The sequence below is a fragment of the Ambystoma mexicanum genome, chromosome 13 (genome assembly GCF_040938575.1).
Source record: "Ambystoma mexicanum isolate Mex_15411 chromosome 13, UKY_AmexF1_1, whole genome shotgun sequence".
Lineage (NCBI taxonomy): Eukaryota > Metazoa > Chordata > Amphibia > Caudata > Ambystomatidae > Ambystoma > Ambystoma mexicanum.
Genome location: NC_090938.1, coordinates 427,312,837 through 427,334,837, shown reverse-complemented (window position 1 = coordinate 427,334,837; position 22,001 = coordinate 427,312,837).

Below are 22,001 nucleotides of genomic sequence, written 5' to 3'. Positions count from 1 at the left end.
TATAAGAGCACAGTTTTGTCTAACCATGTTCCTCTACAACTGCATGGAAATTAAGAAGCGAGACCTTGTTGGATATTATTTTCTGGGACCACTTGAGAGAATATATCAAGGAATACATCCAACACAATGTGGGCAATGTACCCAGAGCTGACACCCTCTGGGAAACCCTCAAGGTGGTTGTTAGGGGCACTGCTATTGCCAAATCAGGGGGCATTCAAGCCACGCTATGCAGGGAGTTGTCCGCAGCGGAGGATGCTTTGCAAGAATTAACACAATCCTACATAGACCCAATAATGAGAGTAGAGGAAGAAGCGGCCTTGCACCAACAATGTTTGAGCTGCTGGGAACGATTGGGGAAATACAGCCATACCAGATACATAGAGAGACAGCATGCTTATAGGGACAAGGCAGAGAGATTATTAGTGTGGTTATGTAAGAAAGAAGAGCAGCCTACCTCCATCTACACGATAGAGTCACCTCAGGGCACAATATGCTACACCCAAGAGGGCATTAACACTGCCTTCCATGAGTTAAACCACAGCCTATACCAAGAAAAGCCTAGGGATATGGACCTGATCTTGGAATAAGTACTGGGTGACATAGACCTCCCTAGACTGAATGAGAGTGCGGTCGGGAAGTTAGATGCCCCTATCACGGCAGAGGAACTGATTAATACAATAAGGTCACTTCCTAGAGGGAAAACCCCTGGCACTGACGGACTGCCCGGAGAGTTCCCTAAAGGATTCACGGAATTAGCCCCCCACCTTCTGAGTGCCTTGAGCAAGGTGCACATCACCGGCCTCCTCCCACTCAGCCATCGGGAATCCAAAATAATACCACTGCTGAAACCCAGTAAGCCTCCACAGGAATGTAGCTCTTATAGACCCTTATCCATGCTTAACCAAGATAGCTAAATGTTGACGGCAACACTGGCTAATAGATTAAAAAAAAAGTAATACACACGTTGATGCAGCCAGATCGGACGGGTTACGTGCCGGACAGAAACATGTCCTGGAACCTGAGACGTTTACATCATGTTATGCACTGCACTGCCTCTTGGGAGACACTGTGTGCTATTGCTGCATTAGATGCGATAAAAGCGTTTGACTCCATTTAGTGGGACTGGCTCCAGGTCACTCTATGCAGGCTGGGCTTGGGCCCTTACTTTGTACGCTGGGTAGAAATAATATACAAGGAGCCAGTGGCAAGGGTCAAGACAGGCAGGGTCGGACTGGGACAAGAAGTAGGCCCGGACACCCAAAAAAAAGTGGCCCACCCTGCGCCTCAAAAAAAGTGGCCCACCCTGCGCCTCAAAAAAAGTGGCCCACCCTGCGCCTCAAAAAAAGTGGCCCAGCCCGCGCCTCAAAAAAAGTGGCCCTCAAACCATCATCCGTGAATCGCCTACCACGCTTCTCACTGCGCAAAGACGGACGTTTCTACAATATCAGTGCCATTAATGAAACACAACCTTTCACCCCTTCACAAAACAGGAAGTGGCATCAAAAGCAGACTAATATGGTTATGATTTCACTAATGTGATATGCATTTCATACAAGAATGGATCACCATATGTATCATTAATATCTGTGTGTTTAGATCCATATTGTCAAATTACTGTGAATGCAAGCAGACGTCCAAGGCCAAATGATAATATGTTATTGTAAAGCACTTACGCTTAAGCCATTTTTTATAGAACAAATATGCATACAATATCACCCAACCTGTCTTGGTACTCATTTATCGACCTCAGAAGAATGAAAGGCTGAGATGGCCTTGCTGGGATTCGAACCTGCAGATCACACACACATCACAGCAACGAGCGCTCAACCCACTAAGCTATCATATCGGCTATAGTAAAATGAGCATCTGCAGGTCTGGTGCAAATGTGGCCGCATTTCAAGCCTGTGTGCAATGCATCTACTTTTCAGGCTCTGCCCACGGTAGTGCTTGTGTGATGAGGGCCTCAGCAAATACAAGTGCATGACACAAGGCAATGGCGCCTGACCGTTGAGGGTAGTTTCTAAGATCCCAACGTGCAGTCTCTAGTAAATCACGTCCATGACAAGCTGCCAGCCAATCCCCCAGGGCCACTAGCACCTGATGGTAGGCTGATGTCAGCTGGATGTCAAAGCCAGCTTGAAAACAACAAAGTCACTGTCAACACTGTCAAACACTGTCAGTAAAGGCCCTGTTTCTGGAACACCACCACCAAGGCATGGTGCTTCAGGCAGTCCCGGCCGTTTCCTCTGCTTATTAGGACGTGGGGGGCCCGAGAAGCATGTGAATGAAAGAAGGGACATGCATAGCGCAGCACTGTTAACTGAATCGCCTCAAGGCGCTTCCTGGCCACATGCCCACAGGGATTCTGGGAAATCGACAGACCAAAGGAGGTCGAAATTGTAATGCAAAGATCCCTGTTAAGCAGGATAGATTTAGCACCGACAAAGCAAAAGTAAGATTCTAACAACAAAATGTCAAAAGAGAAAACAAAATTAGCTTTGATGAAGGAAGGATGACTGCTTTGTGGGATGGAAAGGACATCACACCCCTCCTGAGATTTGTTTTAGCGAGTAGGCCCTCTTTAAAAGCCATGTACGCGTACATGTTCCAGATATCATTGATATGACCAAATTAAAAGACTAATTGGAGCATTGTTCACTATTGGTTGCATTTCCATATTTAATTTGGTGACATAAAATGGAGGCTCGTATGCAGGCTCGTATGCAGGCATAACGTTGCCCACAACTACCTCATGCAAATAAAAGGTACCAAAGGACGTGGGAATCATATTGAAACCACAACACAGTGTGGCTAGTGAAATGTGCGTTCGCCTCCAGCTATACAAGGTTGACAGGCTCAGTAACAAAAATCAAATTTAAAGTTATAGGGGCAGATTTTCAAAACCTTTTTGGTACAAGTGATGAAACGTCATGTGCTAGCTGGGAGCATACAGGCCTGCGGTCAGAGGTGTGCTCGCTCGGTGGTCGTGGACACGGCATAGACAGTAAAACTGTCCATAAGCCGGAAATGGTTGAAAAGGCTCCTGATTGCTATGTGCCTAATTTAAACTGCAAGTGCTATTTTCAATAAGCAAAATGCAGAAGTACATCTATGTATCAATTCCTATATTATGAACAAACCAACTTTGCCGCCCAGACAGGAAAGTCCTGCGTGTGTTATACCTGCCAGTTCAGTCTTTGGGCGCCGTAAAAGCGAGCAAAAGGACATCAGCAGTTTAGATGTTCTCCAATCAGAAATGACAGAAAAGATTCTAGTTTAAAGTGCAAGTCCTACTTTTAAAATTAAAATAAAAGTAGGCAATGCAGCCACCTACATTAAGAACAAACCAACGTTACCGCAATGCAGGCGATTCCCGCCTGTGTCCCAATTTCTCCCTTTTCCTTCTCTCCAACCTCTCCCTCACGGATGTCATTGGGCATTGCTGAGCGAGATGCTGGCATGTCAGGCAGTTATCCTCTGCTGACTGATGAACCTGGTCATCAGTGTGCCTGTGCTGTACCTTCCTGCCTAGCAGGTAATGCCCCATTGCAGCTCCACGAATCTGCGACCGCCAGGGTGTGCTCATGAGAAAGTCACCTGTAGCGATCAGATCCTGCCTCTGACTCTAGCACAGGGCCCTTCAAACCAGCATAAACAGCTCTCCACGCTCTTCTGGATCCGGGCCAACAGACCTAGAACCATCACTCAATGTTTACGCATCGACCTGGTGCTGTGCTGACCAACACACTTTTCTTGTGACCAGGGGTGGACTAGAAAGCAAAGGAGGCCCTGGAAATAATTTTCAAAGTGGCCCCATGTTACAGATTTTCAGCAAGCCCATCCCTTTCCTATGGGAAAATTTGAAAATACCACAAAAGAGGCCCAGGGTGCAGAGGCCTACCGGGAAATTTCCAGAGTTCCATATGGGCCAGTCCACCCCTGCTTGAGAACCTCAAAAGCCACAATTCTGATGCCTAAGGGCTCACCACAGGCAACCAATGATAGCCAAGAGTAAAGCCTTCAAGAAGCTTGCAGGCAGAGCATGTCTTTCCGAAAGTCGCTTCTGTCCGAAAACCCAGAACTGTTGTTTGAACAATTCCTGCAAAATGAAACTAGCAAGAAAGGGACACGCCACCCGCTGCAGTGGGCCGGAGTGCCAGTCATGTGGCATTGTCAGAAGTGTGTGTATGAGAATCCTTGTTCAGGTTTAAGCAGCTTCACCATGCAGCAAGCAGGCTTCTCAGTACACACTTTATAAAGATTCTCAACGTGTAATGCATCTATTTCAACATTTACTACATATTCCAGGGTATAGCATATTCATTTTAATGTGCGCCTGTTTTCTCGTTTCTACGTTATTAGAAGGAAGTACATTACTTTGCGGTAATTGACTTAGTTGCAATCACTTTGTTTTTGTTTTATTTAATTGTGTTATTTAATTTTTATTTGGGGGGGTCTCTCATCCCCCTTCACTACCACCCCTACACCAAGCCCTCAACCCCCATTACCCCTCGCCCCCACCACCCATTTTACCCCTTAACCCTCAAATACATGTACCACATTCGAAGTAATTCGAAGTGTTTGCAACAAAGTAAATTACTTCCTCCAAACAACGGGAGACCACCCTGGGAATTGCTTACATTACAAACAATGTGAATCCGGCTCATTAAGCAAACACATGTATTCCTAATGCCTTCCCATTATCCAGCACTTTGCCCAAATAGTCTAGCAACGGAGTTTAGATTAGTAAAGGAACCCAGTCTTCCAATATGTGGGGAGTGCTTTTTGGCACCGGGAAATAAACATTATTTGATATTGGTATGTAACTCCCATATCACTGCTTTCGCTTCCATGCCAGAGGTTTGAAACCCGGGAGCCAATCATCCTTTCAGGATGATAACATGATGATTACCATTACCTAGGACAACAACAACACACATAATTCCAGTGCTTAGAAGTAGGATGAATCTGGCGTGAACTGCTATATAAAAAGGCGGCAGCTTTATAATTCTAGAGTGGCTACTACCGACCACCTGCACGACTGTGAAGAATGGGACTCGACAGTGGGGCAGACACGGGCCAGGGGCTGGTGGAAGTGGCTCCCATATGTGTTTTAAGCGTCAGACCCTTCCTAACAACTTCTGTCTCCCACCCTCCGCCTTAATAGGTCCAAGAAAACAATCCGAAGTTGGTCTGGCTCTGTTGGCTACGAGAATAGTACACAAGTCACACTCCTTACCTCAGGCTCAGTGACTGACTGACTGGCTGGCTTTTGGATGGCTGCTGTCTGTGGCCGGCACTGGCACTGGGCACTGTCTGCACTGCTGGCTGCCTCAGTGCTGCCTGGTGGGTCCTCCTGTGTGGGCACTGGCACTGTCGGCCTCCAAGTGGTCCACTGGTGTGTGCTTGCACTGGGGCTAGCAGCATAATGGCGGGAGTATTGGGTGGGCAGGGGCAGTCTGCCCACCAGCCGAATTTTCATTGGGTTATTCCTTTGTCCACGGCGCCGGCGGCCCCGGGGCCCAGCCCAGCCCCCAGGCACAAGTTGAAGACAGTTGCTTTCAACTTTGCAAAGAAGTGTTACTTACTTCCTGCAAAGTTGAAAGCAAGTGTGAAATGTGTCACTCTGTTGTGTTCTGACAGTGCCGGGCCCGGCCCCAGCTCAGCGCCGCGGAGCCCTCAGCCCTGCAGGCTGCACGGGGTCAGGACTCGGAGGGAGGCAGGTGTTACAATTGCTTTGCAATTGCTTCAGCCTGCCTCCCCCACAGATCAAAGAAGTAACGTTCTCTCTGGCCGCCGCAGGCCAGAGGCTTGTGAGCCGGCGAGCACACACACGGCACGGAAGGCGCACCAGCCCCCTGCAGTGGCTGCACGGCCGCCCCCCGCCGGCCTGGTGGCCCAGGCCCACCGACGCGGTGACGTGAATGAATCATGCACATACATCTGCATGCATCATAAATTATGATGCATGCATGATACAATCATCAAAGCAAGGTAACATCTAGTGTTACCTTGCTGCTATGATGATTGTGCTGCAGACTCAGACAGTGCCGCCGGCGCGGCGCCTCCCCCTCCTGGCCTGGCTCTCTGCCATGCCCTGCTGCGCAGCCCAGCCCTGATCCCAGGCGGCTGAACCCCCCCCAGAATACTCGCGACGCGAGCTCCGCACATCGCGGCTCGGCGGCGCACTCACTCTAGGCCGGCATTCCAATAACAAAACAAAAAAAAAAAAAAAATTCTTTTAAAAAGAAAACCGGCCCAGAGGTGGCTGCCGGAAAACCGGCCCCAGGGGACCCCAAAGTCGATCGGCCACGGGCCGAAAGACCGAAAGGGCCAGTCCGACCCTGAAGACAGGGAAGCACTTTTCTAAACCCTGGGTGTTGGAAAAGAGCACTAGATAGGGCTGCCCGTTATCCCCGTTGCTGTACATTGTTGCAATGAAGTCAGTGGCCTGGTACTTACGATTGGAATATATTACGGCGGGTATACCAGTAATGGGAACAAACCACTTAATCTCCATGTATGCGGACGATACACTCATATATGTGCAAAATCCGGAAGCCAACCTTGAATTGATAATTGAGGTCCTTGCTAGAATTGCGCAGATCCAGGCATCACAGTAAGTGTGGAAAAGTCTTTGCTTTTTCCACTGGCCGGACTGGCAGAGGTACGTCCCAACCACTTGCCATTGCTGGCCCTAAAGTAGAGTATGACCACATTTCACTACCTGAGGGTGGATATTCATCATGACCCAGCCACGGAACACGACATCAACACAAGAGGGCTCTAGCGGGGATAAAAAACTCCATGACTTTCTGGAATAAATTACCCCTTTCAGTTATGGGCTGGACGGCACTGTTAAAAATTATTGTCCTTTGGAGGCTCCTCCATTACTTTGCAAACATCCCATACAATATCCCAAAGGTGTTCTTTAAAGTGTTAGATTCCTTGTGCAGGGATTTCCTGTGGCACGGAGATAGATGCCGGATTGCGTTGGCCATGCTACAGAGACCATATGAGGAGGAGGACATTAAGGTCCTGCATTTTGAAATGTATTATTTGGCGGGGCAGCTGCAGTTTGTGATGGGTTGGCTAGCTGACGAACCTACCTCAGATACCACGGTTCTACAGCCAGCTGCGCCACACACTTTTTTGAAGGAGTTGCTATGGTGCGAAAGGTCACGGCTAGACCGCCATTCACATCAGGTGTCACAGGCTATACAATTGTGGGATAGGGCACCAGCATTAATAAAACTGAAGGACCCGTTTTCGGCACAGATCCCTCTGGTCTCATTAGCACTGGAGGCGTCCCAGGTGCGCTGTGGAATCCGAATACACTGGGAATCAAGGGGCATTGCTACAATAGGGGGCTTTCTCACAGGTACATCCTTTACACCCTTTCTGGAACTGGCCAATACCACGAGACTACACCATGGCTAGTACCTGCTATACTGCACTAAAAAGAAGCTGATAGTGCGTAGATGGCCGACATATGCTGAAACAGTAGATGCACTCTCCTTGATTGACACCGTGTATGACATAGCTGAAGGCCCTCACACAATTGCATGGTTATACGGGTTCCTCCTGGAGAGCAGACCCTCCTCATATGTTAGCACAAAATCCCAGTGGGAGGAAGAATTGGGGATCACGTTCCTTGACACTCATTGGTCACAGATACTGCGGTACCATAAGAAAGTGTCCCGGAACGGGAGACTGCAATTGGTTCTAGTATACGTAACGGATAGAGCATATATGACCCCTCACAAGATTTCTATGTTTCTCAGGACTGTTGCACAACACTGTCCCAGATGTGATGCAACTGACACTTGTATGTTGATGTTGCATATGTTCTGGTCCTGTCATAGCATATTGCAGTACTGGGACGGATAGCGGATAGAATCTACAAGGGAGGCCTGAATATATACCAGCTGTTACCTGAGGCCTGCTTGCTTGGCTGCTTTACACGCCCCAAACATTTACGTTATGTTTCTAAAATGAAATATTTAGTGTTTATACTAGCCAAACGAAGGATAGCTATAACTTGGAAGTTTGCAAGAGGCCCTCACTTCGAAGATTTGTGGCAAGACCTAAAAAAATGGGTGCAAGCAGAGACAACAGTTTGGAAAAGATCAGCGCACGTCAGCCCTACTTAGGCAAATGCAGAGATTATGGCATGGAATACACATACACAAGCACTGTTTGCTCAAGATTCCCCGGGGGAGGTGTTGGGATAGGTGTCCCCTGAAGCTGCACAAATAGACCCATAAGCACATGGCATAGAAAAAGAGATGCACTGAGACTTGACTAGCAACACCGGGGGGAGGGTAGCTGAGGCAGGGTGGGATGGGAGGTGGGGAGTTAAGTATAGTTGTGTACTGTTTGACATGTGATTTGCAGAATTGGTGACAGTGATGCTCATTAATACATAAACATTTCACTTGATTTGTATGGTGTTTACTAAAACCAATAAAACCTGTTTTGAAAAAAATAGCCAAAATGCCCCCTTTGTGTCTGACTCCTCCTTCTGACGAACCACAAGAGCCAGGGAGTCCCAAGAATTGGACCAAAATGCAGGGCTGTTATCAGATCGAACAAGATGCTCTGAATATGGACGTTGTTGCAGGTCATACATAGGTCCTCTCACTATTCCTGCTACGAGGGCAGATTTTTCTGGGCCATTTTTGGTTATTGTAGGGATCCAGTATTTCCTGGCAAAGGAGAGGTCCATATAATTGCAGGTAGCATTGGAATCTACCATCATAGTAGAGTGAATGTTTTCTTGTCACGAAAAGGTGAGCGATTACTGTAGTTTGACATATTGTGGGGCGTGAGATAGGGTACAGATCATCTATGAGTGAGCCAAGAAGTTTTCCAACTTCTCCTTGGCTCGTCTTGGGCATTCACGTATGAAATTACCAGCTTTTCCACAATATAAACAAAGATCAGAACTCCTACGTTGTTCTCATTCCTCACGAGTAAGTGGAGACGGATCCCGCCAATTTGCATAGGTTCTGGAACAGGCAGAAACGTACTCCCCTGGGGATCTTCAGCATTGGCAGAGGTAGAATATGCGGGTAGATGTCGCTCTCCCTTACATTCAATCTGGCGAGAATCTAAACAGTAGTACTAGTTCCAACAACCCTGGATATGTATTGGGAATTGCAGAAACCATGGCCAGAGCATCCTCTAAGATGTTGTTCAATCCATGGTAAAATATTCTGGCCTTATTGCTCTCTGGCCACTGCATCTCAGTGGCCAATAGATTGAAAGAAGCAACATACTCTAGCAGGCTTCGATGGCTTTTGTGTTAAATAAAGGAATTCCATATCCGAGGCCTGAGCCTTATACTTGGTGTTGAATACCCTCATCATCTGGCGTACCAGTAAGGCGAAGTTGTACAAAAGAGGATTGTTTGCTTCCAGGAGAGAGTTTGCCCACTTAGCAGATACCCACCCATATATGATAACATAAACGCTGCTTTAGAGGTGGCATCAGGAAAGGCTTAGTGTCAGCAGAAGAAATGCTCCTTGCACTAGTTCAAAAGGTGCGGAAGGCCTTAGCATCCTCCATGAACCATTCAGGTGGGGCTAAATGAATAGGAAGGACAAGCGTGAATTGGGAACCCGGCAGTGGCCCTGCCTCAGCAACAGGGTTACTTCCTGACTGGGCTGAAACCCCAAGCGGCTGTTGAGGTAAAACAGAAACAGGAACATCACCAAAATCTCCATCAGGGGGCAAAGGATGGTGGGTACTTTGGGTAGAGTCACTGCGCTGATGCAACTGCGCATGAGATGCAGTCATATCCCCCCTTAAGACTGCAATGGCTTGCAATACAGTAGATGAAACGTCATCAGCAGCTTCCATGTCATCCCATGAGGATATGGCTGCTCAATCTGTCACAGCAGGTGTTGTGATAGCAAAGGGATCACGCTACCGGGGAACAAAACCTTCCTAATTACACAATTGCCCTCAGCTAATAACAGAACTGGGGTTGACTGTGGCCCAAAGGGTTGATAAAGGGGTGTCAAAAGGTCCCTCTACAGGAAGCTGCAAAACAGAAAGGAGAATCCAGTCTGAAAGGGTCCCAGATTTCCAGCTACCCCCACCAACCACGCCATGAACCTGGCTTACCTGATTAGGGGAGGAACTCCTATGCAAGACCACCTGGAAGCCAGCAAGGAGGATGGAGAAGGGAGATCAACAGGTTCCAGTACAATCTTTCACAGGATCATGCACACGATCAGATTTACAGAATGATTTGCTGATCCCACTTTTGAACCTGGTGAAAACTTAAAAGGCTTAAGAGCCCCTTCTTTAATCCTCCCATGTCAGCCATGTCTGCTGAACGTAAGGTTTATGAAAACAGTTTGATTCAAGACATCACTAGGGTTGAAGTAAACAATAACACCACTTTCCACAACATTATTAAAAATGACAAGACAGCTCTACCGAGTTTAAATAGCAACAGCACAAGTGTCATTAAAATAGCAGACAACGGGGCAGCCATTGTGTTACAAAATAAGAGTGACTATATTACAGAATGTTTACGATATCTCAACAATCACACCAACTATTCCATCATGTCCACATATCATAAAGTAGTATTGAGAGAGCTCAGCTCATTAATACAGAAGTCAATCAGGCTAAGGAACAAGGCATACTATCCAACAGGAAGCCCAATTTCTAGTACCTAACAAGGTTTGCACACCTATTTTCTATATAGTGCCGAAAATCTACAAAGCCAAAATTCCCCCACCAGGACGACCCATCGTATGAGGGAATGGTTCTATTTTCGATCCGCTATTCCAATACGCTGATTTTTTCCTTGAACAAAAAATGCCATCTATTTCCTTGATTGATGGCCACACTTTTAACCCCACCAAACAGGTTTTGATTCAGTTGGATGTGGAGGCACCCTACACCAACATGACCCAACAAAAAGTACTGCAAATTGTAGCAGAACACTTGAGGGATGAATTCCAAAAATAAGATCAAGCAAATAGAGATTTCATCCTCTGGACTACAGAAATAACTTTAACCAAAAATGTCTTTTGCTTTCAGGATACTCTATATCAGGAAGTTGAAGGCACAACCATGGGCTCAACCGTGGCACCCAGTTTCGCCAATTTGTTTGTTAATAGCTTTTAAGAGTCCTACAAATATTGCATCTACAATGTATTTTAGAAATATATAAAATTGTGGTAGAGGTTTATAGATGACATTGTAGTCATTTGGGAAACCCAGCAGAGACGATTGCAGACTTTGGACCTCATCAAGAGTTGGGCGGAGCAGCAGAAATGCGGCGGTAACGCTATTACTTCCGCATTACTGCTCCACCCAAGACCAAGTTTGGGGGAGCATTCACCTCCAGCTGTGAGCTGGAGGTGAATGCGCTGACTTTTACCCCATTGCCCCATTGAGTTCTAGGGACTCCAAAAAATGGGGACTTATCCACCACTGCAACTGGTGATCTGGTGCTAATAGCAGCTGATCAAGTTGCGTTAATGCTAATTGCATTGGGCGGTATAGCAGCAGATTTCCTGCCAGAATACCGGCCAACTTGCAATGACCCCATTTATGAGTTGGCTGAATGGTCTTGATTCCCATCTTTTCTTTTCACACTGTGGTTAGAACATCAGAACTAATGTTCTTGATACTGGGATATTCTGTGAAGAGAATATAATAAAAGTGATACCATACATCAAACCCACAGGCAGCAATGCTTTACTCAACTTCCAAAGTTTCCATCATAAAACCTTACGGGAAAACTTGCGTCGGAATAGCTTTTTTACATTTATTTTTTATTGGAAGTTGTTTTAGTTGATCATTTCAGCTTTTTCAACAGAAGAATTACTTTTAGTAGTATACATTTAGGGTTTTTGATCTGATTAAATTACATGTTGTGTTATGTTATGTTACTTTGCATTTATATAGCGCCTTATGTACCATTGGTATGGTCTGAAGGCGCTGGTAGGTTGAACGCCCTTGGGAACCGAAGTTCAAGTCAGTAGAGAGAGTAGAGAGAGTCAAAGGTGAGTGTGAGCACCGGATATGTGTGCAGCTGGTGTGGCATTCGTGTAATTACTGCTTCTTAGCGGTGTGGTGGTTGAGAGATCAAGAGTATGTGTTCGTTCTGGCAGGATTTATCCAGAGCGATTGTGGCTGTGTCAGGTCTGAGGAGAACGCCTGGCTGGGGGGGGTGTAACCAGCAGTGTTTAGTTAGAGTGACGGGGAGTATGAGGCAGATGTTGGTATGAGAACAGCTATACCGAATGGTGTCATAGTATCTCTGTGTTCTAGTTGAATGTTGGTGTAAGGAAGAGAGTAAGCGTGGTGATGTGATATGATGGGTTACATGCTCTTTCAAACATTCCATGCATTCCAAGCCATTCCATGAAAGTCACGTTATTCTATGCACTCCAGTCCACTCCATGCACTCCTGTCCGCTCCATGCACTCCAGCCCGCTCCATGCACTCCAGCCCGCTCCATGCACACATGTCAGAAAGTCTGTTCTAGATCCATACTCAAAATTACATACATGCTCATTTGATGGTGTATCTGATCACGTTCATATAAATTCAGTGAAAAGGCTAGTTCTATGATTTCATAGTACATAATAAAAACGCACAACGTCTCTTTCGAGATTCAAACTCAAAGTTACATACACGCTTTTGTCATTTGATGGTATATCTGATCACATTCATGTAAATTCAGTCGAAAGGCTATCTCTAAGATTTCATAGTACATAATAAATAAGCAAATAATAAATAGCATAATTTTGAAGTCTTGAGCTGACTAAAAACAAAGTTGAACTTATTAAAACATTGAAGGGATAAAACATTTTCATTAAAAAAAGGTGAGATATTAATAAGCAAATAAGTAGTAATATTCAATTTTGTCATGTGACACTATATTTAGTTTAGATCTAAATAGAAATGAACTCTAAATTAAAAAGTATTAGTTTTGTTGCAGGTTTAGAGCTAAGAGAAACTGGAATATTGGAATGTTCAAGGAGATATTGCTCGCATTAAAAATATGAATCCAGAGTTGGTCTTTAGTTAATTGATTAAATTGCTTAAAATGTTTAAAAAGAAATGACTTGCTCCAATCTACAGAATCCACAAGAGGTGTCATTGTCTCTAGGTCGCTTAAACGACACCAGTCTATCCTTGGTTGACCATTGGTCTAGTCTTAAAATCAGAATTGCAGTGGCATAAATTGGGTCAGGAAATGTTATAAGAGGGAAGCTGGTTTATTGCTTTTTGTAAAAAGGCTCCAGATTTAAATATGGCATAAGTACTGCATAGTTTCCAGGTGCGACACCAATCCCATCGCCACAACTTTTGTTTAACTTTGTCAGGATCCTCTAATAATAATTCTACAGAGATGACAGCCTCCTCTAAGATATCTAGACAATTAATTTTCCATAGGTGAAGAGGACCGTTGGTTAATGTCATTAGAGTTGCTTTTAAAACTGGAAGTAGATTTGTTGTTGACGTTGTAGATGGTAGACATTGCCAGACATTCACGATAGGCTGCTAGGTACTGCCAAGATACAGTAAAGCCAAGTTCAAATCTTATAACGCCAAGTTAGGAAATATCAATGGAAAATTGATACACAAACCTGTTGGGTGTCCTGACCCACGTTTGAGCTATCATGCTGCAACATTTGGTGCTGTGGGCTTAGAAAATCCAAGATGGCCAAAAAGCCCACGAGTGCGCCAGAATCCAGGAGAACAACGAGGTTTGTGCGCACACCAAAATGGTTACCTAACTTGCCACCCACCAGAGTAAAGAAAGATCTTTGTTAACAAAATCCACTGTTACTGATGTCAAAAAGTTGCTGAAATCGTGGCTCACCAGACCACTTTAAAGATTCAACCCTTTTGTGGGGTTCCACATAACCATTTTACTGTAAGGAGCCCCATCAAAACAATGTTAAGCAAGGATTTACTACCATGTAAGAACCATTCCTGTTTGGAATGCATTAATCCAAGAAAAATCCCCAAAAGGGTTGCATTACCAGTACTCACCACTATCAGAAAGCCGGCGTTTTAGAACAACACCAGACATTTGTGTAAAACTGAATAGATGAACCCAAAGCAGGCCAAAGAAAGACTTACAGAGAGGTGGATACAATGTAAAGTTATATTCTGAAGTGACTTGAAGGTTTATAACAATACTGGCTGAGCTGTGGATTTCAGCAGTTTAAGTAAATTTGGACTGAAAGACACTAAAAATCTAAATGTTTAAAAGAAATGAGTGACCTACTTTTGAGTGTCACATAGGTTGCAATTGTTTAAATGTCATAGTTTTAAACTTAGAATCAGCATTCTAGCTGCATGTGTAAAAATGGTTAGTTTTATTTGAATGCAGAAAACTGGGTAACTAAAAGTGACATTAGCTGGGGCCTGGCTTAAGGAACTGGATTCTGCTTGTCAACTTCCCCCCAATGGGAGTGAAACTGGATCCACAGCAGTTCCCAGGCCTAGCTGCCTTTTGCTGTTCCCACCAAAAGGGATATGACACTTCTCTGATTGAATTACAAAGGGACTGCTAGAGACTAAACATAGGACCCAGGCACAGGGTTTATTGAAGTGGCCATAAATGGCTTCCTCTTGAACAATGGGCCTTCCAGGGCCCAGGCAGATGGTTTATTGGGGGACCGTAAAACAGCTTCCTCTTGGCAGAAGCTGGGAGGGGCAGGGCCTCTGAGCCTGGCAGAAACTGGACAAACTGGTTTCTACACCATGTGACTTGGGAAACCACACCCCTGTAGCCAGAATATGGTTTTAGAAAAAGATGAATAACTCATAGTACGGACTTGTCATAATTATTTAAATGATACCATAATTCTTGTGATTTTCTGCCCACATTTTAAGAGGTTTTTAGAACCGGTGGCATGATCTGGGGGCAAACTAGCAGTTAAGAGGGTATTACTTAAAATGTCTGCATGTGAAAAGTCTGATACTTCATCAATTAATGCCTGCATGCCTTGCACACATTTGGGTAAATTTGAGTAAGAATCTGATATTGGTAACCTGACCAAAAAGTGAAATATGTTGCCATTTCCCAATGCAAGCTCTCAGGAAGAGCAGATTTGAACAGGGTATATCTCATGTGATATGTGATGGGTGCATGTAATTTCAAACCACTGTGTATCTATGAAACATGTCTTTTTGAGCAAATATAGATTGTGTGTAAAGTTGACAGGGGTGGGTTCTCTGTATCATAAACAGACCTCATCATGATGACACTTCATTTCATTCCCCCAATCAAGGGGAAGAGGATGAAGTGGCCAATGACAAGTGGAGAGGGGTAGGGCCTAGGAAGCTAGCCTTCACACCCACTTTCAAAACACATAAAAGCAGACAGTCAGGACAGATAGGGACATTCAATTACATTTGCTGCAACGTGCTCTGCCGGACCACACAACATCCAGAAGATACTAGATTCAACACTTAGACTTTAAAACTCCAAAGAACTTGATTCAGAACTCAAAGCAAGGGCCTAAACCCACAAACTGAGAACTCTTCTCAGTGGGCCTCAGCATCCAGCAAACCTAACAGCGATAGCAGCATCCAGGAGCCGTGCAGATCAGCGCTGGGTCCAGAGAAGGCTGTGCAGAAAGATCCAGAAGCAGTGCTGTACCCAGAGAAAGCAGAACTGACCCAGACCGCTGTTCGCAGAACCAGAGAGCTGACCCAGACCGCTGTGCGCAGAGACCGTCCGTGGCGAGTGAAGAAAACCTGACCAGATCTGTGGCGAGGCCCATTTATTTCAAAATATATTGTGAGTACCTAGCAGAACTGTGCAGAACCAATCTCTTAGTTAAAATAATATAATTCAATCTATTTTAATCTAACCAGAACTGTCTCCTAACTGTCACCTGTCATTTGCAAAGCTGTCACCTGTCATTTCTAGTTGCTAGCTGTCACTTGTCACTTTGAACTTTAAAATTTCAAATCTGAAAAACGACCTTTACCATATCGCTCATATCTCCGTGACCGTTTGTCTTAGAGACTTGCAGTAACTTTCCTCTGAAAGCTGGGAATCTTGGCTTTGCAACGAACTTAGAACCGCATTCTTACCCCGTATATCTTAGCCGCAATAGCGAAAAACGCACTCGCGAATTTTACCACGATTTGCAATTTCTCCACGTGTGAAAACAGCAGCTTCCTTGCTTTCCTTGCTAAAAATTTGTTTGCCTCTTAAGAACCATCCCTGAATCATTGCTAGAGTGAGCCTGGACTGATATTAACTTGATACCACTCACCCCGAACCTCTAGAGGGAATTAAAAGCATTTTAGCATATTTTTCACTTCATTGCTATAACATATAAAAGCATTTTGGGGCCTGTGTTTCAAACTTCTGTAGTCTAAGCTTGCTGGGGTGAACTGAATTACATTTGATTGCATTTCTGAGAACTGTGTGCTTTCCTTCCATTGCCTTGCATTGCATAAAGGGGGGAGGGGATTGCCAGAGAAAAGTGATTACATTGTTTTGTTGAAATCATATTGAGTATTTTCTGTATTGCATTTTCATTCAACATTACATCCATCTGAACTTATATAAAGCATTCTCTACCACCTTATTCTTCTGTTCCTATTCACAAGTGTGCTAGTGCCAGACTATCCATTATTGATTACTGCTCAGATTAAGTGTGATATTCAATTATTAATTTATTATAAAGTGTGATATATATATATATATATATATATTGTTTAAATTATCAAATAAACCGTTTAAACTTGCAAAACAGAACTAATTCGTGGCTCAGTGGGGTCAGGGGGATTCCAAGAGAGGGGTGTTATATAGGGGTAGTCATCCAGAACGCATGAACTGGACGTAAAGATATATCAATAAGGGTTTCCATTCAGTATCCCAGACTAGGCATTGATTTAGCTGTAGTGTTGAATTGAATCCTCTTACATATTGGGGGCTTGTAGCCGGGGATTCCGGATTAGATCTATCACTTGTGCAGATTAATACAGTGTGCCAGCTGACCAGATACACATATCCGGTCGGATCACCACGCTGTGTTACGCTGTAAAGCACTCCTCAAAGGAACGCTCTAAGGAAAAGGTCTGTTTGGCAAAAATAAAAGACAAACTTCTGTAAGTCAGGAAGGAACTCAAATTCCAGAATGACGACCTTGGTAGATATGAAAATACCAGAGAGCACTTCTTACATAAGCTATTTGTGAGAGGTGAGTGGACTCATCAGGACCAGACGGTCTGGTTGCAGGCAATCGCACCCCAGATCACTGAAACAGGGTCAGATAAATGGAGCGATCAGGGTCCCTTACATGTGGCCCTGAGTGAACTATACATGGCTCCTAAAGCTAAGGATGAACAAGACAAGATGGTTAGGATAGCGGCATACCTGTACCTATATATGGGAGACATGCAGGATAAATGTGCTGAAGGCCAAGATCTGGCGAGTAGGCAACTGCTGGCATTACAGAAGGCCCAATCTGATCTGGACACTTCTGAGCAGAGGCTGCAGGGGAGCCAGGAGTCAGAAAATGAGAGTAGACAGCACATCATTAAAATAAAGAAGGATATGGACATCCTGCAACAGGAAAAGGCTGACCAGGATACCAGATTTCTGGCCTTAAAGAAGGAGTACCAAGACGGTTTGGACTCCCTACTGCAGAGCCAGAAAAAGCTGGAGCAACAGTTAGACTTCAATAGGGTATGTGCTGAGCAGGTAGTCACCCTGCAAAGCCACCTAGATAGGGAGAAGGCAGAGAGCAATAAACTGATTCTGAAAGACCTGGATACCCAGGCAGAGTTTGATCAGGAGCGCCAGAAAGCTGGTGCCTTCCAAAGGCAAAGGGACGACCTGACGGTACAGATGCAGACTCTTAGTCAGGAAAGGGACACCTTAGGCCAGGAAGTCTGCCACTTAAAAAGAAAAATGGAAGAAAATCACCTGGCCCACCAGGGACTGGGTGACCTCCAAAAAGAACACCAGAACTTGTTAGAGCACACCAGGAGGGTGGAGGATGCTCTAGCAAGAAAGGAGCAGGCCAATAGGGACACAGCTCAGGAGGTAACCCTCCTGCAGCAGAGACTGGCCCAGTACTCCAGGACCAATCAGGAGGCACAGAGAGAAAACGAGGCTCTCTGCCAGCACAATGATAGGCTCCAACAACAGGTAGCGATGCAGGAGAGACTGATAGAGCCTAGTAAGGCCTTAACTGAGGAACTGAAGGCGCAGGCTCTTGCATTGCAACAGGGAGCAGGGGCGGATAGAGACCAAGTTCGCTGGGAAAGGGAAACTCCTGAGCATAACCTCAGGAGCCCTAGTACCAGAGGCCTTTATCTCTCTCAGTCCCTGGACTCTGCCACCCCCATATCCCCTGGCGCACATGAGCACCGGGCCACAGGGATGGCAGATTACTATCCAGCCAGAAGCATGGGGCTCATAGGCCAGTACCTCCCAGGAATGGATGGGCGGGCATCCGGGTATGGGCACCCAAGCACAGTGCAATTTAGTGGGGAACCCCAGGAGAGTAGGCCCATTAAGGGCATCCTGAAAACCTCTGCCCAGTTAGGTCAGTGGGGGGGGTACCCATCAAATCCTGGCAGCGTACTCCAGTTTCTCCCCAGAGTACTCCAGTTTCTTTGCAGGGCTGGAGGACCAAAATCATTCCAGGTGGTCCACCTATAGGGCGGCCATATTAAAACATTTTTCTGTTCACAGAAATCCCCAAGAGGCTCGCAAGGCAGCCTACAATTTGCAGTGTGGGGAGGAGCAGGCCCCACAAGAGTTTGTGCAAGAACTGAAACGTGCCTTTGCGCAGACCACCAGAAGGGTGCGCACAGACAGCAGAGAATTTGTCAATACATTTTTCCATGCCTTGCCCATTTCATGAGAAAAGATCTTTAGACTGGGTCATCGAACAGGCTACCCGGATCTATGAGGTGCAGAAGCCCATAGAAAATAAAAGCAATACCCAGAAAAATCCCAAAACCAACAGCACCCCTGCTGCTGCCAAGGTGGCAGAGGTAAAGGTCACCCCCGTTTTGGATTTGGAGATGGGGGGGCCTAAAAACCTACCTGCACCTAATAATGCTAGGCCCAGAAGATCCTTGGGCCAGTCACAGACAGGGAGCCAAGGAGGCAGCCCCACAAATGGGGTCCCTCGCTCTCCTGATTATGTAAGTCCCCGTTACAAGGGAAATCGACCCATCCTGGGTTATGTGTGGACTCCTCCAGCCCAAGGGGGGAGATCCAGCCAAGAACCTAACCCAGGGAACTTTCCTCCTAACTTCCCACCGGAGGGCAGAAATTCTCCAAATCCTGGGCAGAACTTTTTCCCCAGGTATCCACCCAATTTCCAACCCCAAAATCATCCATCCTTCTTTCCCCAATTCCCTGAGCCCAGACAACCTAATCCGGGAGAGGGGAGGCCAAGGGTGGAGGGGTACCAAAATCTTCCCAACCAGGGGTACTACCAGAGAAGGGATAGCTACCCTTCCCGGGATCAGCCCAGGGGAGAAAATAGAGCCCCGTATCAGCCTGAGCGGGTTTCCCAGTTAGAGCGCCAGGTCCAAAATATGGCACGGGATCTGGGTCAAATACTGAGGGCACAGCAGAACCCTCAGATGGGCATGCCGGCACAGAATGCCCCAAACTCTGGACCTGGTACTCCAGAACAATGACGGGGGCAGCACCCCGATAACACACCGGTTCCCAGGGAGGAGGCACAAGGGGAGGGGGGGTGTAAACCCTTGGAGGAAGCTTCCTTCCCAACTTGTAAACAGCCCCTGGAAAACCAGGAACCGGAAACAAAATCTCCTGCCCCTGAAAGTCTGCCTCCTAAGGAGCAGAGGGGGGGTAGGAGAAACAAAAGACCCAAACAGACTCAGTTTGAGGAGGAGGTACAGATCTTCCAATTTGAGGGAGAGGGATCCTCAGAGGATTCTGGGAAAAGGATCTTCTCCTTCAGAGAGGGGGGAACTCCTCCCAAAGAAAAATGGGTCCCTAGGGATGCAAATCCAGACTGGGGAGATGTGGAGACTGAGCTACTGCTGCCCACCATCTCATCCCAGAACCAACAGCAAGAAAATCCCCTGGTTCAAACCCATCCTGGTGACTGCCTCCAAAAAGGGGGGGGCGGCCCGGAACCGGAGCCAGGGGAACCCACAATGGCTCTTATCTCCAGTTGCCAACTTTTTCTTTCAGAGTCCCAAGGCTCTCCACAGAATTCTGCCCAAATCTCTTCGCTAGCGATGTCCAAAACCAGAAAGTTAGCCCACCAGTTGTCCAAAAATGTGCATTATCTGTGCCCCCTTGAGGAGAAGGAGGGAAGATACTATGCCCCGGTACAAGTACAGGGGCAGGGTACAATTTTGGCACTGGTGGACACTGGATCTCAAGCTACCCTTCTGTCCAGAAGGGCCTTTGACGAACTGAATGCAGGAAGGGGAGAGAATTAATAAATTCCTCTCACCTCTCTTCCTGGACAACTGCAGAACTTTGACGGGAAGGAAATTCCCGTTGAGGGGACTGCAGACTTGGACATTAAGATCGGGCGACACAAGGTGAAACACCCGGTCATAGTAGTGACTCCATAGGGCACCCCTTGTTTACTGGGGAATGACCTCCTGAGGAGGTTGTCACCCTTAATAGATTGCGTAAACAAGGTCCTCTGGACCCAGACTAGCCGACCAATAAAATTAAAACAGAGTGTCAACCATGTTAGTTTAAACGGCACCTGCCACATGGTTGAACAAAAATCTGACCAAGTAGAATTCCACTTCCAGAATTGCCAAATTCCAGACGTGACAGTAATAGCAGTAGGACAACAGACTGGTGATGGAGGGTCCTCTCTATTTCTGAAAATCAACCTTCCTTCCAGTCTAAAGTGGTACTCCACGCTGGAAGGAAACACTCTGAGATTCTATACTAATCCACAATCAGAAACTCCCACTCCTATAGTCCAGAAAGATGTGAAATCAGCTCAGAGCCTGGTTGATATTCAGCAAATTGGAGAGCAGTTGTTCATCCCTGTCCAATTAAATGATGGGAAGGACTCTGTTCTCGCTCGAGTGTGTGTGAACAACGGTAAGAGCTTCATCAGCGAAGCCATGTTCCGCCAACTCCCAAAAGATCCAGCCATTCCCACATTCAAACTGATAGACAAATGGGAAATGGGCCTGGAAGCACCTAATTCCAAACAGCTCCTGCCAAGCAGGTGTATGCTCAAAATCTCCATTGGCAACAAGAGCATAGTCCATAATTGTTGGGTCGTGCGAGACGTCACTGCCGCCTTTTACTTAGGCAGTGACATTCTCAATCGCTTTGCCATTAGTTTGGACCTAATAAACTTCAAAGCTTGGTCCCGATTAGCAGATAATCCCATGGGCTTTGATGATCCGGAAAAAGCATTTAGGTCAGCACAATTGCTACCTTATGCAGTTGAAATTCAGATTAAAGAGGAAGTCACCATCCCAGAAAGGACCCGACAATTCTCCCTGGAAGTGAAAGTTAAAAGAGGACAATATTTGCAAAACCCTGATGCTTATATACATCTAAATGCTTCTCTCCAACAGCAAGGGTTGGGGGTAAACCCAACTCCATTAGTCAACATAGAACATGACACCATTCCAATAGAGGTGGATAACAGCGACTTAAAGAGTATTACTCTAGCCGCAGGCACCATTATTGGAATGGCGGTTGATGACCGACATTTTTCCATAGATTTAGGTAATGAACTGTTAGGGCCAATCCCCAAGGACTGCTTTGACAGTGACAGTGATGACAATACAACACCAGACAGGATTTTTACCCGGCATGGGGGGAACTTCCTGGTGTACACTTCTTGCCCTTATGGTAAGGAAGATGTGACTTGTGACTTCAGGAGGGATGAGGTGATTTTCCAGGTCCATGAGGGCTGCCTTTCCCACCTGAAGCCTCCAGTCCAAATCAGCACTCTGACCAGGGACTTCTCCACCCAGCCGGAGGAGGACGCTGAAATAGCCAAACC